This window comes from Artibeus jamaicensis, unplaced genomic scaffold, assembly GCF_021234435.1.
Source record: "Artibeus jamaicensis isolate MK-2021 breed Jamaican fruit bat unplaced genomic scaffold, CSHL_Jam_final contig_464, whole genome shotgun sequence".
NCBI lineage: Eukaryota > Metazoa > Chordata > Mammalia > Chiroptera > Phyllostomidae > Artibeus > Artibeus jamaicensis.
The window spans coordinates 2,048,261-2,064,158 of NW_026521842.1; the positions used below are offsets into that span (position 1 = coordinate 2,048,261).

A 15,898-nucleotide genomic window follows, 5' to 3' on the forward strand; every position below is an offset into this window, starting at 1 on the left:
GCCAATAAGAGCTTCCTTTCAGAACCATTTTAATAGTTTTAAATTTATTGATTTTGGAGGAAAAAAAGTAAGGGGGAGGGAGGGAGAGAGGGAGAGATGAAGAAAGAGAGAGAGAGAGACCGATTTGTTGTTCCACTTACGCATTCGCCGAGGATCTCACAACCTCAGGCATATGAGGAAGATGCTCTAACCAACTGACTTACCCAGCCAGAGCTAATCTTATTTTTAAAATGAAATACTGACATGGCCTCCCAAGTGCTGTCATGCACGCAGGCCCCTTTCCAGAGGTCACTCTCTTCAGCTCTCTGAGGTGGTGCTGTTCTAACCCCATTTCAGGGGTGGACATGCTGGCACAGGAAGTAAACTGACCTGTCCAGGGTCTCCCTGCTATAGTAATGGGATTGGGACTTGAACCCAGCAGCCTTCTCCAGACTCAGGAATTCTTCTTATGCCTCTTTCCTCTTGAGAACAGCAGCTCTTGCAGAGGACGGGTGGACTCTGATCGGGAGAGTTCCTTGATTTTTCCCATCTTTACAACAGTAAGTCGTTTGCCTTCCTGGAAGCGTACTGAGAAGCCTATAATCTAACCCTCCCTCCTGTTCTCCAGCAGCTCCTCCAGGGGGTTGGCTTTCCAGGCAACAGGGCTACACCCCAAACCCCTGCCTGCCCTGCCCTGTCCCAGAGGCTCCCAGGAGGCTCTGACTAGAGCATCAATTCCACACCCAATACATACACCGAAGACCAATTCCTAAGCACAAATACATAAAAAAGGAAGTTAAAAATCTAAAAATAAAGTCCACTCTTCTATTTTTCTCTGCTAATGGAGAGAAAAGGGATCCAATCAACATTTGCTGAGTCCTTGCTCCCTGCCAGGAGCGTCACTTCCTAACAGGTTCACAAGAAGAAGGATTCGGTGGGAAACGGGAGTCCTCAGAGGCCGAGACCTGGGAAAGGCTCACCAGCCAATGGCAGAGCAGCATTTCCAACTCCAGCCTCCCTTCCTCCAAGGAGGCAGACAAGGCAGCTATGAATGGAATCTAGAAGTAGAAGAAAGGAGCACCTGGAGTGTGGAAAAATGTGAGTAATTTTGAAAGGGAGGAATAGGAACTATACAAACAGACAACCTTAGGCCTCAGGCCCAGGTACTGACAGAGACAGTTTCTTCAAGTCTCTGCCTTAGTGTAACAGGCCATGCAGAGGACACGCTACACTCGGCAAATACTCTGCTACTGTCATCTTGAAATTCTTCATACTTTTTGAGCATTTTCAATTTGTACTGGGTCCTGCAAATGATGTCTCTACACTCAAGAATGGATTAACAAAGACATGAACAGTCAAATAACTGCTTAACACTTCATCAGTGAAATATGAGGTCTGTCCAGAAAAAGTCCAGCCATTATTGATATAACGAGAATGGTTTGTGAGACATCCATGTAACCTGGCAGCCAAGGAGAGTGGACTGGCATGCACATGCATGAACAGTGACGACTTCACTGCACTAGTCAGTGGGGGCGGTAGATGCTGTTGAGTCAGCATGTGTACTGTGTGGCTATTGCATTCAAAATGACTGAGAGCAGAGAGAGCAACAAATGTGCATCGGATCTTGCATTAAGCTTGAACATTCCTCTGCAGAAACTATTGGGATGATTCAGAAGGCCACAGCTACGGGCAACTGATGATTGGCAGGTTCATTACAACAATGTGCCTATTCATGCATCTCATCTCATACAGAATCTTTTTGCAAAACATCAAACCACCCAGGGGACGCAGCCTGCCTACAGCCAAAAATTGCACTGTGCAACTTATGGCTTTTCCCAAAACTAGTATCACCTTTGAAAGGGAAGAGATTTCAGACCATCGATGAGACTCAGGAAAATACAACAGGGCAGCTGATGGGGACTGGGAGATAATGTGTGAGGTCCCAAGGGGCCTATTTGGAAGGGGACTGAGGCATCATTGTCCTATGTACAACGTTTCTTGTATCTTCTTCAATAAATCTATTTTCAATATTACATGGCTGGATACCCTCTGGAAAGACCTTTTTTTCCTTCCTCATCCAAAGTCATCTTCATGTCCCCACTTATGGAACTTACTCATGTGCTGCCTTTTTAAAAAAAAATGTCACTTGATTCTGATTCTAAAGAAAAAGAAACAGGAATGACAGTAACAGACAAGGTTTTGCTACTGAGTATTGTGATGCGGCAGCAGCAGTCTCATAGTTGAAACTCAATAAGGAAGCAGCCGCATTCCTGCTTTTTTAAGAGCAGCTAAATATGCGGGTCCAAAAAATGGAGGTATTTTTAAACTGCCTCATTCACTCCAAAGCCCATTCATCTCTTTCAGCATCCCAAAGATCAAGCACAGGTTCTGCTTAGCTATATAATACAGTGGCAAACACTCTGACCACTAGACAACATCACAGGACAGTTGCCTATAAAACTGACTTCTGATGCTGGGCTCCAGCTTCCCTTTCTCACAGGCCCTCATCCCCACCTGGGAGAGTGGTGGTCTGAGCAACCTCTAGACCATGATCACACTGCGCTGCCAGAGCTGGGTCCACCATGATCTCTGATGGGGCCAAGAGTAGGCATGGTGACAATCTTCAAGTTAGGGTCTCCAATTAGTTTTCTAGCAAGCCGGAGGAAGGGCTTTTCAAAGTTGTAGTTACTTTTGTTAAAGACACATTTTTTAAAAACCATTTTATTTATTTATTGTTTGAGAGAGTGGAAGGGAGAAAAACATCAATGTGCAAGAGATGCATCGATCAGTTGCCTCTTGTACGCCCCTAACTGAGGACCTGGCCCGCAAACCAGCCATGTGTTCTGACTGGGAATTAAATTGGCAACCTGTTGGTTCATAGGCTGGCACTCAATCCGCTGAGCCACACCAGCCAGGGAAAAGTTGTAGTTAACTTCTGACAGAGATGTTGTAGTACTGAAGATTCTTCCCTCAGGGGCAGACAATAGATTTTGCCTTAGCTTTCCTGTCCTTAATATCCACTTTGTTGCCACACAACAAAAGTGGATATTAAGGTACGAATGTTTTCACACACTCATCCAGATCTCTGTGACAGTTAGGCACTTTCTTGTAAGTGACTCTTGAAGTTACATCAAACATTATCAGTGGTACACCGGGCCTGAATGTGAACAGTTGTCTCCCAGCCACCGAGCTTCTGGCCACTTGAGTGATGGACCTCAACACCCGGGGTGGCTACATGCTTCTCAAATTCACCAGCCAGATGACAGTTCATGAATGTAGTTTTCCCAGCCCTACCATCACCAACCAATACAAGTTTGAACTGAACTTGGGGTTCTCTTTGTGTGGTCGTTTAGGTTTTTTGTTGTTGTTAAGAAATCTTTTATCATCAGGGCATTCTGACCTTTTCAAAGCAACTTTTCATTAAATATCAGTATGTAGCAATGTTTTGTTTACCCTGAATGTTATTTCAATTGTAAAAATAATCTCTGGTTACAAATAATAATCAAAAACCTTATCGAGCCCTGGCTGGTGTTGCTCAGTGGATTGAGTGCCAGCCTGCAAACCGAAAAGTTGCTGGTTCGATTCCCAGTCAGGGCACATGACTTGGTTGTGGTCCCCAGGTGGGGGCGCATGAGAAGCAGCCAATCGATGTATACCTCTCACACATCGATATTTCTACCTCTCCCTTTCTTCCTCCCTTTTCCTCTCTCTAAAAATAAATAAATAGCCCTGGCTGGTGTAGCTCAGTGGATTGAGCACGGGCCTGTGAATCAAAGGATCGGGGTTCTATTCCCAGTCAGGGCATGTGCCTGGGTTGCAGGCCAGTTCCCAGCAGGGGACGCATGAGAGGCAAACATACACTGATATTTCTCTTCCTCTCTCCTTCCCTTCCCCTCTAAAAGATAAATAAATAAAATCTTTAAAAATTAATTAATTAATTAATTAAAAAAAAAAAACCTTATTGCGCCCTGGCCAGTGTGGTTCAGTTGCTTGGAATGTCATCCCATAACTGAAACTTTGTGGGTTCACTTCCCAGTCAGGGAACATACCTGGGTTGCAGGTTCAATCCCTGGTCCAAGTGTGCACGATCCCCAATCCAGATGTGTAGGGAGGCAACCAATCAGTGCTTCTCTCTTGAGTCAATGTTTCTCTCTCTCCCTTTCTCTCTAAAAGCAGTGAAAAAGTGTCCTCAAGTGAGGATTAAAAAAAAAACAAACAAACTATTGAGCCCTGGCTGGTGTGGCTCAGTGAATTGAGTACTGGCCTGCAAATCAAAGGGTCACCAGTTCAATTCCCAGTCAGGGCACATGCCTAAGATGTGGGCCAGGTCTCCAGATGGGTATGTGTGAGAGGCAACCACATGTTGATGTTTCTTTCCCTCTTTCTCTCACCTTTCCCCTCTCTCTAAATAAAATAAATCTTTCTTTTTACGCTATGGAAATTTCATTTGCTTCTACAAATAACCCCAAACATCTTAAGCTATACAATACTTTAAGTAGAAAATCACTAATTTTTTCATTGTCTGGCACATACTATTTCTGTGGTTTATGTGTATATATATGTGTACACATATATATGTGTGTGTAAATATACACAAAACTTCGTTTCTTTTATAAGAAACCTTACTAGAATTTTATCACATTAACCAATGTAAAATAAAAGCAAGAGCTAATCACCTTTTAACAAAAATATTCCATATGCAACAGTTTAAAGTATCAAAGATATTATTTACTGGTTGATAATTAACTACCACAAAATAAGAAATAAAATACATTTACTGGATTGTTTTTCAGAGTACGGCTGCCCTTTGGCACCCAAAACAAGGATTCCCTGTAAATAAAAGCTGCACAGTAATTCATGTAGTGGTTAGTTTAGGTCAACGCTTTTTCCTCCCTATTGTTCTTCTCTTCTCCCTTGGCCCCCCACCCACCCCACATTGGCACCCTATTATTAAATACATCAAGTACCTGGGATTTACGCTTTGGATCAAGACATCATTTGAGTAATTTCAAATCATTTACAGCTCCTCATGTAAAAAAGATGTTTTGTGGTCATGATTACTTAAAAAAGTAATTATATTTAAATAACCTGACATAACATGCTTTAGCAATTATAGAATCATGATTTTTTTTTTTTTGAGAGGGAGAAAAGCATTTATCAGCTGCCTTTGCCTCATGTCCCAATGGGAATGTGCCCTGACTGGGAATCAGAGTGGCAAACCTTTGCTTTGTCTCCAACTAAGGCAAACCATACAGGGCTAAAGAACTATGATTCTGACACATGGCAATTAATAAATTAGGCAAATGTGAAATGCTAAAAGATTTAAAGAGTTGTTCTTCTGTTTAAGTTTAAAGTGCTGCAAAATTCTGATAATGACTTAATTATCAGTTAACATAAACAGCCCATGATACAGCATACTAAATCATAAAGTACAAATTCAAAGAAGATAATACCTTTATCAAGTTACAGAACTTTGGAAAATTGATATAGTAATACAATAAAATCATACTTTTGTTGGAGTTATACATTATTTTAGTTATAATTTTCACTCCAAAAATGCCCTTTAAATATCAAATTAAAACACTAGTTTTTAATGATAGTTTATAGCAGAGCAAGTTATTTTATATAAATTAATATATCTTTTAAAACTATACAATTTCTCCTTTTAAAGTGAGTTCTCTCTTGAAATTTATCACAGCAGAGCAATCATGTCTATTTAGAGGTGGCTCTGCTTTGTTCCTAGGTTGGTGCAAAGCCAGGTAGGATTCCAGTTCCTGAAAAGCTTTAAAATTCCCTGGCTGGTCTGGCTCAATGAAAAGCTTTACAATTCTACCATAAGGAGATTTGATAGCTAACACCAATTACCAAGTAATTTTTTTGTATTTTTCAAAAATTGTTAAATTTTCGCATAAATACTGGAATCCTTAAAGCCAGTCATTTCAAACACTAGTAATTTCAGATGATCTGTTATACTTAGAAACCCTGTATCTCTGTTTTGATCAAGTCACATAGCCTTTCTTCAGCTTATTAAAAAAATTCTACCTAAAATATAGTAGCATATTTTAAATAGCAAATATGTAATGTCAGCTAGTAGGGAGCAAAAAGACTGGGTGTTCCATACCAACTCGGATCGTTTCCCTACGAATGCTGCTGGTGCTGTTGGTATCCTCGTGCTCCTTCTTCCCGAAGCTGTCAATTCTGCAGTTTCAGCATTTATTTAATTTACCCTCCCCATTGCTTCTCAGCCTTTATTCTCATTTGAAAATATTGTACTTGCCATCAGACCTTCGAGATAACTACTGAGACTGACTCCTTTCACAGTGATCATGGCCCCTTGAGTCAAAACAGTTTTTTTCTGGGGCTTGAGGATGTGATTTTTTACATGTCTTTCATCTACTGAAACTATATATGTAAATAAAATATTACTGGATTTAAGTTCCATTATTTATAGGATCAACTACAGAATGTTCTCGTACGTGTTTTGGTTCTTGCTGTACAACCAAGAGGTTTCACAATGGAAGGCAGTCCCTGCTTGGTGCCGAGAAGTCTATGGCTGCACGACTTTCCAGTGGGATCTGTATGTCTGTCCAGTACACCAGCTCCAACCACACTCGGGTTCGTAGGGTTGGGCATTTCAGCGATGCAGCTGCTATAACAATTCTCCATGGGTGGTCAACGATGTGCTCAGATCTTCATGGTGTTGGTGGCCTGTGTGACGTCTTGGTGGTGCAAAGAGGCAAAGTACTTGTGCTGCCTTTATTGTCATTTGATCCTTGTTCCAAAATGCCATTTTTCAATGTGTTTATGCGAGGTTCAAACGTGCATTTTGCTTCCAAAACTAAATGGCAAATATTTTTAGATGAGCAGTTGAGCGAAGACAATGCCTACAGCTCAGACATGATGAGCATGCTGCATATCCTCAGAGCCCATTCAAGGCAGTAAAAGTGTAAGCCAGCCATTCACCAGACCATGGCCCAGGGTCAAAGCCAGCCTCCGTCTGTTTTTGTATAGCCCAAGAGCTAGGAATGGTTGCAGCAAAGAAAATCAAAAGGCTATAATTCACAGTAGCCAAAAGGTGAAAACAACCCAAGTATCTATCAATGGGTGAATGGATAACCAAAATGTGTTCTATCCATTCAATGGAATATTATTCAGCCATGAAAATGAAGGAAATTCTGACACATGCTACAAAATTAATGAGACTTGAGGACATTATGCTAAGTGAAATAAGCCAGTCACAAAAAGGACAAATACTGCATCAGTCCATTTATATGAGCTTCCTATAGTAATAGAATTCATAGAGACAGAAAGTAGAATGGTAGATACCGGGGCCTGCGGGACAGAGAATGAGGAGTTAGTGTTTAATGGGGACAGAATTTCAGTTTGAGAAGACGAGAGAGTTCTGGGGTGTTTAGTAGTGATGGTTGTACAACACTGAACGCTGCCCTTGACCTGGACACTTAAAAATAGTTAAAAGGGAAATTTTGTGTTAGTTATATTTTACCGCCGTAAAAATATACCAAAAAATCAAGAGGAAGATTTCATGACCTGAAAATTATGTGAAATGCACACTTTAGTGCCCACAATAAAGTCGTATTCACTCACTTCTTCTGTGTGGCTGATTTGGATCTGCCACTGAAAGGTGAGCGGCCGAGGCCAAGCCTGTGTGGTCCTCGAAGCCAGCAACATTTACCATCTGGCCCTTTACTGAAGGGTTCGCAGTGTCTGGTCTAGAGCTAGCTTGGGAAAACCTACGGGAGAGTCTGTGCTTGCTAAGCGGGCACAGAATCAGAGTATTGGACCTTAAGAGGCCTACTTCAAACCCTTTATTTCCAGGGCCAAGATAATACATCCCAAAGGAGTTGAAAAGAAGGATTAAGAGGAAAATTTGAGCCCTGGCTCGTGTAGCTCAGTGGATTGAGTGCGGGCCTGCGAACCACATGATCGTGGTTCGATGCCCAGTCAGGGCACATGCCTGGGTTGCAGGCCAGTTCCCGGCAGGGGACACACGAGAGGCAACCATACATTGGTATTTCTCTCCCTCTCTCCTTCCCTTCCCCTCTAAAGATAAATAAATAAAACCTTTTTAAAAAAGAGGAAAATTTGAAATAAGGTATGGGGATAAAATCTGGGATAGGGGTATCTCCCAGGAACTGGGCCTTCTCACTCTGAACAGAATTCACTCTCACCCTCCCACCAGCACACAGAAGGGTGCTGGCTACCTCTTCCCTCTTAGGTTGGCCTGGAAGACAGAGGAATTTGTCCTGGCAAATTCTCTCTCTCCCTCTCTCTTCCCCTCCACCCCCGCTAAAATCAATACTTTTTTTTTTTAAGAGAAGGGAATTTCCTCCTGGAGGGAGGGCTAGGAATGATCTGTCCCCACTCGCTCTGCTACCACCCTCCTACACCACCAGAATGCTCCTTCCCTACCTTCTGCCACACACACATCACCCCCATGTTACATCATAGTCACCTCGGCCCCCACCCCAATTCCTTTCACACTTTAGCATCTCATTACATATTTGCCCTGGACTGGCTTGTCTGCTACCCACCATTTGTATCATCTTGGGTTGCAGTTTACCTGCCACCACATCTACAATATAACCTTTTACATAAGTATCAAATTCCTACCACCCACCCCCAACTGCAAATCCCCAGAGAAGAAACATTTCTTTCCTTTCCTTTGGCATTGCCTAGCTCGTGGTGTTTCGCATCTGCTGGGTTCCAGAAAAACTCTGTAGTGGACCAGGTTTAAATGAAAGGGAAAAAAAATTCATGTACAAATGCATGCTTTCAAGTCACTTACTGCCTTCTTTGTCCCCGATGCCTAGGCTGGGGCTGAGAGTGCAGCCAAAGCCACTGAGGGTCACAACACAGGACACCTCGCAGCAGCTCTGCTCTCTGGTCCCCTCTGCTGGCTGTCCCAGCAGCCCCTAAATGGGAGGAAGGGGGACAGATGTGTGCCAGCACTCAGACCCGGGCCAGGCTTGCCTGTCTCTGCTTTATTGTCCATCCTTGCTCACCACACTGTGTACCTGCACTTAGTAAAGCACAATGAAACATGGCAGACACGTGACCAATGTTTACTGAATGAGCAGAAAGCTTTCCTCACATTCTCTGTAGCCGCAAGGCACAAAAGGCTCAAGGACCAAGTCAGGAGTGCACCCGTCACATATATGGTGCTCGACAGTGGCACGCGAGGACCCCCACTTCTTTACCTCTGACTCAGCAGTTCTGTGTCATCTCTTCTCAACATGAATCATCCAGAGAGCAGCTTTGATGAAGTTCCTCATTTATTCTGTGCTGTGTCAGAAGCCTTGCACTGGCGATTTATAACTCTGTAGGGAACACTACTGCCATTTTACATGTCAGGAGACTGAGGTACACTGCAGTTGAGACCTATTTATGCACTAGGTCTGCCAGACTCCAGAGCCCATGTGGTCTCTGTCATCTGTCTTTGCTATTCAGGGTGTGACCCTGGGATTAGCAGCATCAGCAATTGGCATGCCCTGGTGCTCGCTAGAAATTCAGACACTTAGGACCCACCCCAGACTTCCTGAATCAGAATGTGCATTTTTAAAAGTTCCCTGCCCTAGCTGCTGTGGCTCAATGAACTGAGTGCCAGCCTGCGGACCAAGGGGTCGCCAGTTCGATTCTCAGTCTAGGGCACATGCCTGGGTTGTGGGCCAGGTCCCTGGTGGAGGGCCTGCAAGAGGCAACCACACACTGATGTTTCTCTACCTCTTTCTCCCTCCCTTCCCCCCTCTCTAAAAATAAATAAAATCTTTTTTAAAAAAAAAAGGGGGAAGGAAATTCTGACACACACTACAAGACCAGATGAACCTTGAGGGCATTATGCGAAGTAAAATAAACTAGACACAAATATTATATGACTCCACTTATGTCTCAGGTGTCATATTCAGAGAGACAGAAACCATGATGGTGGTTGGTGGTTGTCAGGGGCTAAAGGAGGGGGATGGGGAGTTGGTGTCCAATGGGGACAGAGGTTCAATTGGGAAAGATGAAAAAATCCTGTGAGCAGATGGGGGTGACTGTTGCACAACAATGTGAAGGTACTTAACAGCACTGAACTGAACACTTAAAAATGGTTAAGATGGTAAGTTTTACATTGTGCATATTTTACCACAATTTTTTAAATGCTTTAAAACAAAAATGGAAACCTAAGGAAGATTGTGGGACATGTTACTCTTTCTTGCTCCTAAGCCTTAAAATTTCAAGCTTTTTCCCCCTTCTCTAAAAAACAATAAATAAATACAATCTTTAAAAAAAAAAAAAAAAAGCCCTGGCTGGTGTGGCTTAGCAGATTGAGTGTCCGCCTGCAAACCAAAGGGTTGCTTGTTCCATTCCCAGTCAGGGCACTTGCCTGGGTTGTGGGCCAGGTCCCCAGTAGAGGGAGCGCAAAAGGCAACCACGCATTCATGTTCCACTCTTTCTCCTTCCCTTCCCCTCTCTATAAGTAAATAAAATCTTTAAAAAAAACTATAAGCTTTACTCCATTTTTGCATGCCCTTTGAGACACTTTATAGGAACAAATTAATCTGTGGATGTATTTTAAAATTCCTGTCCTCTGGTTTATCACCCCCACCATGATCCAAAAGCATTAACTCTACAACCTATTTGGTAAAAATGTGAAAACAGGTAAAACGTATGTATTTCACATATGTATTTACCAAAGAGGCCCTGTAATGAGTTTATTTCATACATGTGCATAGGCTGACAGTTCAGGAGGACTTGGCTGAAGGTGTCAGTGCGGGGATCTATGCCTGGCCCTCTTTTAGGGTTAAAGGGGCTGTTCACTTAAGGTTCTCCACTAAGTAAGGGAGCCCTTGCCTACATGGCTCAACTGTGACTATGGTACACAGTCATAATAACGAAAACAAGGAATGCCCATTTAACTGTTTCGGGAGGACAGCGAAGGAAGAAATGTGGCTGGGATGGAAGAGAATTCCTCCCTTCTACTTAGTGGTAATCAACAGGTGCTATCTGCAACAGGAAGGAAGGAAGGAAGGAAGGAGGGAGGGAGGGAGGGAGGGAGGGAGGGAGGGAGGAAGGAAGGAAAAACAAAAACAGAGAGGGGAAAAAACAGGTTACTTAGAAACATGGAGGAAAATAAAAGATTTGAAAGTGGCTGCTTGACAAGTGGAACCTCGAGGAAACCAGACTAAGACAATATTACATATACTATCTTAGTCTGTTCTGGCTGCTAGAACAAAAATACACCACAGGCAGGGGAGTTTAAACAACCACTGATTTCTTTCAGTTCTGGAGGCTGGAAGTCCAAAATCAAGACGCTGGCAGATTCAGTGCATTGCGACAGCCTGATTCCTGGTTGATTCCTAGTCTTCTTGCTGTGTCCTCACTTGGTGGACAGAGGAAGGATGATCTTTGGGCTCTTTTATAAAGACACTAATCCCATTCCTGAGGGCTGTTAATCACCTCCCAAAGGTCTCACCTTCTGATACTTTGATTATAAATGATAAAATTGAAAAGTTATCTACATAATGTAGACAATATCTGGCACAAAATAGATGATTAATAAATGTTGGTGCTTTCCCTTCCATTACCACCACACAAAACACAAATTACTGAGGCTCACAGGTGACTTGTCTTCAACCCTTTCCTCCGTAGTTCAGAGGTTACACCATGACTACTGTAAGCGTAAACAACAGGCTTGTGCACACTTGATCTCAACAATCAATTCAACTTCCAGAGGCAACTTGCCCACAGCTGTCAAAATTACTTCAGGCACATCTCACTTGGTTCAGTGATTACAAGTCCAAGAATTTCTCCTACAGAAATACACATGCACAAAATGTATGGAAAAACAGCTTATGATATTTAAAAAAAACTAGAAATGACTCAATTGTCCAACAGCAGGGGACAAGTTGGCTACTTATAGTATGTCTAGACAACAAAACCAGGGAGCTTTTGTGTACCAAATTGAGATGATCTCCAAGAAACACGTAAGGAGAAAAAACAAGGTGAGAAAAAAGCTATACGCTTGTACAGGCATACCTCATTTTCTTAAATGTTATTTTCCAGGTCTCAACATTCAAATTGATTTATTCTTGTATTTCTTTTTTTTTTTTTAAGATTTTATTTATTTATTTTTAGAGAGAGGGGAAGGGAGGGAGAAAGAGATGGAGAGAAACAGCAATGTGTGGTTGCCTCTCACTTGCCCCGTACTGGGGACCTCACCCATAATACAGGCATGTGCTCTGACTGGGAATCGAACTGGTGACCCTTTGGTTAGCAGGCCAGCACATGTATACCTCGTTTTATTGCACTTCACAGATATTGCATTTTTATCAACAACAAGGCAAGACCCTCCACCAGCAAAAAAGATTATAATTCACTAAAAGCTCAAATGTGGTTAGCATTTCCTTTTTTAAAAATATATTTTATTGATTATACCATTACAGTGGTTCTATTTCCCCCCTTCATTCCCCTCCTCCCTGCACACCCCTCCCCCACCATTCCCCCCTTTAGTTCATGTCCACGTGTCTCAAGTTCTTTAGATTCTATATTTCCCATACTATTCTTACCCTCCCCCTATCTATTTTCTACCTACCGTCTATTCTACTTATTTTCTGTACCTTCTCCCCCCTTCTCCTTCTACCACTCCCCTGTTGCTAACCCTCCTTGAGATCTTCATTTCTATGGTTCTGCTCCTGATCTAGCTGTCCTCTTAGTTTGCTTTTGTTTTAGGTGTGGTTCTTAATAACTGTGAGTTTGCTGTCCTTTCACTGTTCATCTTTTTAATCTTTTTCTTAGGTAAGCTCCTTTAACATTTCATATAATCAGGGCTTGGTGATGATGAACTCCTTGAATTTGATCTTATCTGAGAAGCACTTTATCTGTCCTTCCATTCTAAATGAAAGTTTTGCTGGATAGATCAATCTTGGGTGTAGGTCCTTACCTTTCATGACTTGGAATACTTCTTTCCAGCCCCTTCTTGCCCGCAAGATCTCTTTTGAGAAATCCTTTGGGACTCTCTGAGCTTCCTGGATTTCCTGAAAGTCTATTTCCTTTGCCAGATTGGGAAAGTTCTCCTTTATTATTTGTTCAAATAAGTTTCATTCGTGGCTGTTCCTCTTCCCCTTCTGGTACCCCTATAATTCGGATGTTGGCACGTTTAAAGATGTCCTGAAGGTTCCTAACACTCATTTTTTTGAATTCTTGTTTCTTCATCCTTTTCTGTTTGGTCATTTTTTTCCTCCTTCTGGTCCACTCCTTTGATTTGAGTCCCAGTTTCCTTTCCATTACTATTGGTTTCCTGTGCATTTCCCTTCATTTCAATTAGTTCAGCCTTCATATGTTGCTCTAATTTGTGACTAAAATCAACCAGTTCTGTGAGCATCCTGATCACCAGTGTTTTGAACTGTGCATCTGAAAGTTTAGCTATTTCTTCATCGCTTAGATTTATCAGCTCTGGGGCTCTGAGTTGTTCTTGAGCCATGTTTTGCTCTGTTTATGCCTGTTAGGTATGAAGAGCAGAGCCTTAGGTGTTCACCAGGGCAGGGCCACCCAGGTCGCTGGTTTGTGACGCTGTATGTGGGGTCGGGGTCAGAGAGGGACAATAGTGGTCCCCTCTGCCGCTTCCTGCCACTGGGGCCTGCACAGTCTGTCTCACCACTCGCTCCTTCACCGGTTTATCTATGCGTGAATGTGTGACCGTGGTCAGCCCTCAGTGGATCCGCCCATGGCTGCCGGTGTGCCTGGGTCACGTGCCCGGTCAGTCCAGTGGATCTTTCCCGTCCGAGCCTGCTCTGCTGCTGACTCTGCCCCTCTTACTGGTTTGGCTGAAGGGTTCATTGTTGTCAGACTTCCGTATAGTTCAATTTTTTGTGTGGTTTAGCTGCGTTTTTGTTGCTAAAACCTTATTATTTTTAAACTTGGTTGTGTGAGAAGGCACAGTGCTTCCACCTATGCCTCCATCTTGGAGGAAATCCTCTGGTTAGCATTTCTTAGCAAAAACAGCATTTTTAAATTAAGATATGTACAGTGTTATATTCATAGAGAACATTTTGATAGTTGTCAGATGGGAGGGGGTTAAGTGAAAAAGGGGAAGGAATTAAGATGTACAAATTGCCAGTTATAAAAACAGTCATGGGGCCAGGGGCCCTGGCAGGGTGGTTCAGTGGGTTGGAGCATTGTCCCATACACCAAAAGGTGGTGGGTTCAATTCCTGGTTGGGGCACCTATGGGAAGCAAGTGATCAATGTTTCTCTCTCTCTCTAAAATCAATAAATCTATCCTCAGGTGAGGATTTTTAAAGCATTTTTTAAAAAACAGTCATAGAGCCCTGGCTGGTGTGGCTCAGTAGATTGAGGGCCAGCCTGTGAACCAAAGGGTCACCACAGGTTCAATTTCCAGTCAGGGCACATGCCTGGGTTGTCAGCCAGGTTCCCAGTAGGGGGCACTCAAGGAGCAACCACACACTGATGTTTCTGTCTCCCTCCCTTCCCCTCTCTAAAAATAAATAAATAAAATCTTTTAAAAAATAGTCATAGGGATGTAAAGTACAGCATAGGGAATACAGTCAATAATATTGTAAAAATTGTGTGGTGTCAGGTGGGTACTAAACTTATGGGGGTAAGTTAGATAAATGTCTAATCACTATGTTGTACACCTTGAACTAACATAGTATTGTATATCAACTGTAATTAAAAACATTTATTTTAAAAAGGTACATAGTGATTTTTTGACATAACGCTACTGCACACTAAATAGACTACAGTACAGTATAAACATAACTTTCATATGTTCTGGAAAATTTTAAAAACTCACAGGACTCACCTTATTGCAGTGGTCTTGAACCAAACCTGCAGTATCTCCAAGGTGTGCCTGTATTTTGCTTTAAACGTTGATGGAAAGATACACAAAAACATTAACAGGGCCGAGCATGGGAGACTTCATATTACTCTTAATTCTCTCTTAATATCTTGACTGAAACCTGAACCATTTTAAAGCTAAAAATAAGTTTGTATAGAGGGAAAGGAAAAAATGGGGAGTCACTGTTCAATGGGCAAGGAATGTGAGTTTAGAATGATGAAAAAATTTTGGAGCTGGATGGTGGTGATAATCACACAACAGGAACGTACTTAATGCCACAGGACTGTGTACTTAAAATGGTTAAAATGATAAACTTCACCTTATATGTATTTTTTATAATCCTCGCCCAAGGATGTTTTTATTGATTTTAGAGAGGAAGGGGAGACACACAGAAACGCCCATCAGTTGCCTCCCATTCTTGTCAGACCTAGAACCCGCAGCCTAGGTTTGTGCACTGACTGGGCATCCGACCCCGCAACAACCACCACCCCCCCCTTTTTTTTTTTTTTGGTGCCCCGCGCTCCAACCAAACGAACCTCCCGGACAGGGCACATTATGTGTATTTTACCATAAGAAAAAAACTAAAGTTCGTGTATGTATGGCAATCCATTTCAAGCCCTGGAAAAAAAAATCTTTGCTTAAACGGAGCTTTAAAATGGAATTTGGGGTACAAAGCGCCTGTCTCTGAAGCAGTTCATCCCTTAGCAGCCGCCACCTAGCGTCACTGGTCAGGCCCGGTAATGCGGAGTCCTGGGACCCCCGAGTCTCCCAGGTGACGGGGCCCGTGCGGAAAGGTGGATTGCGGGACCCCAGGCAGAGGGAAGGACCCGGGGCGGCGACGCGAGACTCCGGGGCGTTGCGAGCTGCCCTGCTGGTATCCTGTTAACCTTCGGCCTCAGGAGCACGCAGGCACGGTCACCCGAGTCTTCCGACCCCAGGGGCTGGGATAGCTGGACTCCTGAGCCCCAGTCAGCCTCCTCTCAGCTAAGAAAGCTCTTTGAGTCCAACCCGCCCACCACGTGAGGATACCGGTTCCCTTACCGATGGTACTTTCCTGAGCTAA

General features: G+C 43.0%; 2 pseudogenes; both read right to left on the reverse strand.

Moving 5' to 3' along the window:
- Positions 1-2,473: 2,473 nt before the first annotated feature.
- Positions 2,474-12,477, reverse strand: LOC128627623 (GTP-binding nuclear protein Ran-like; annotated as a pseudogene).
- On the reverse strand, positions 5,830-6,887 carry LOC119047005 (PRELI domain containing protein 3B-like; annotated as a pseudogene).
- Positions 12,478-15,898: the final 3,421 nt, after the last annotated feature.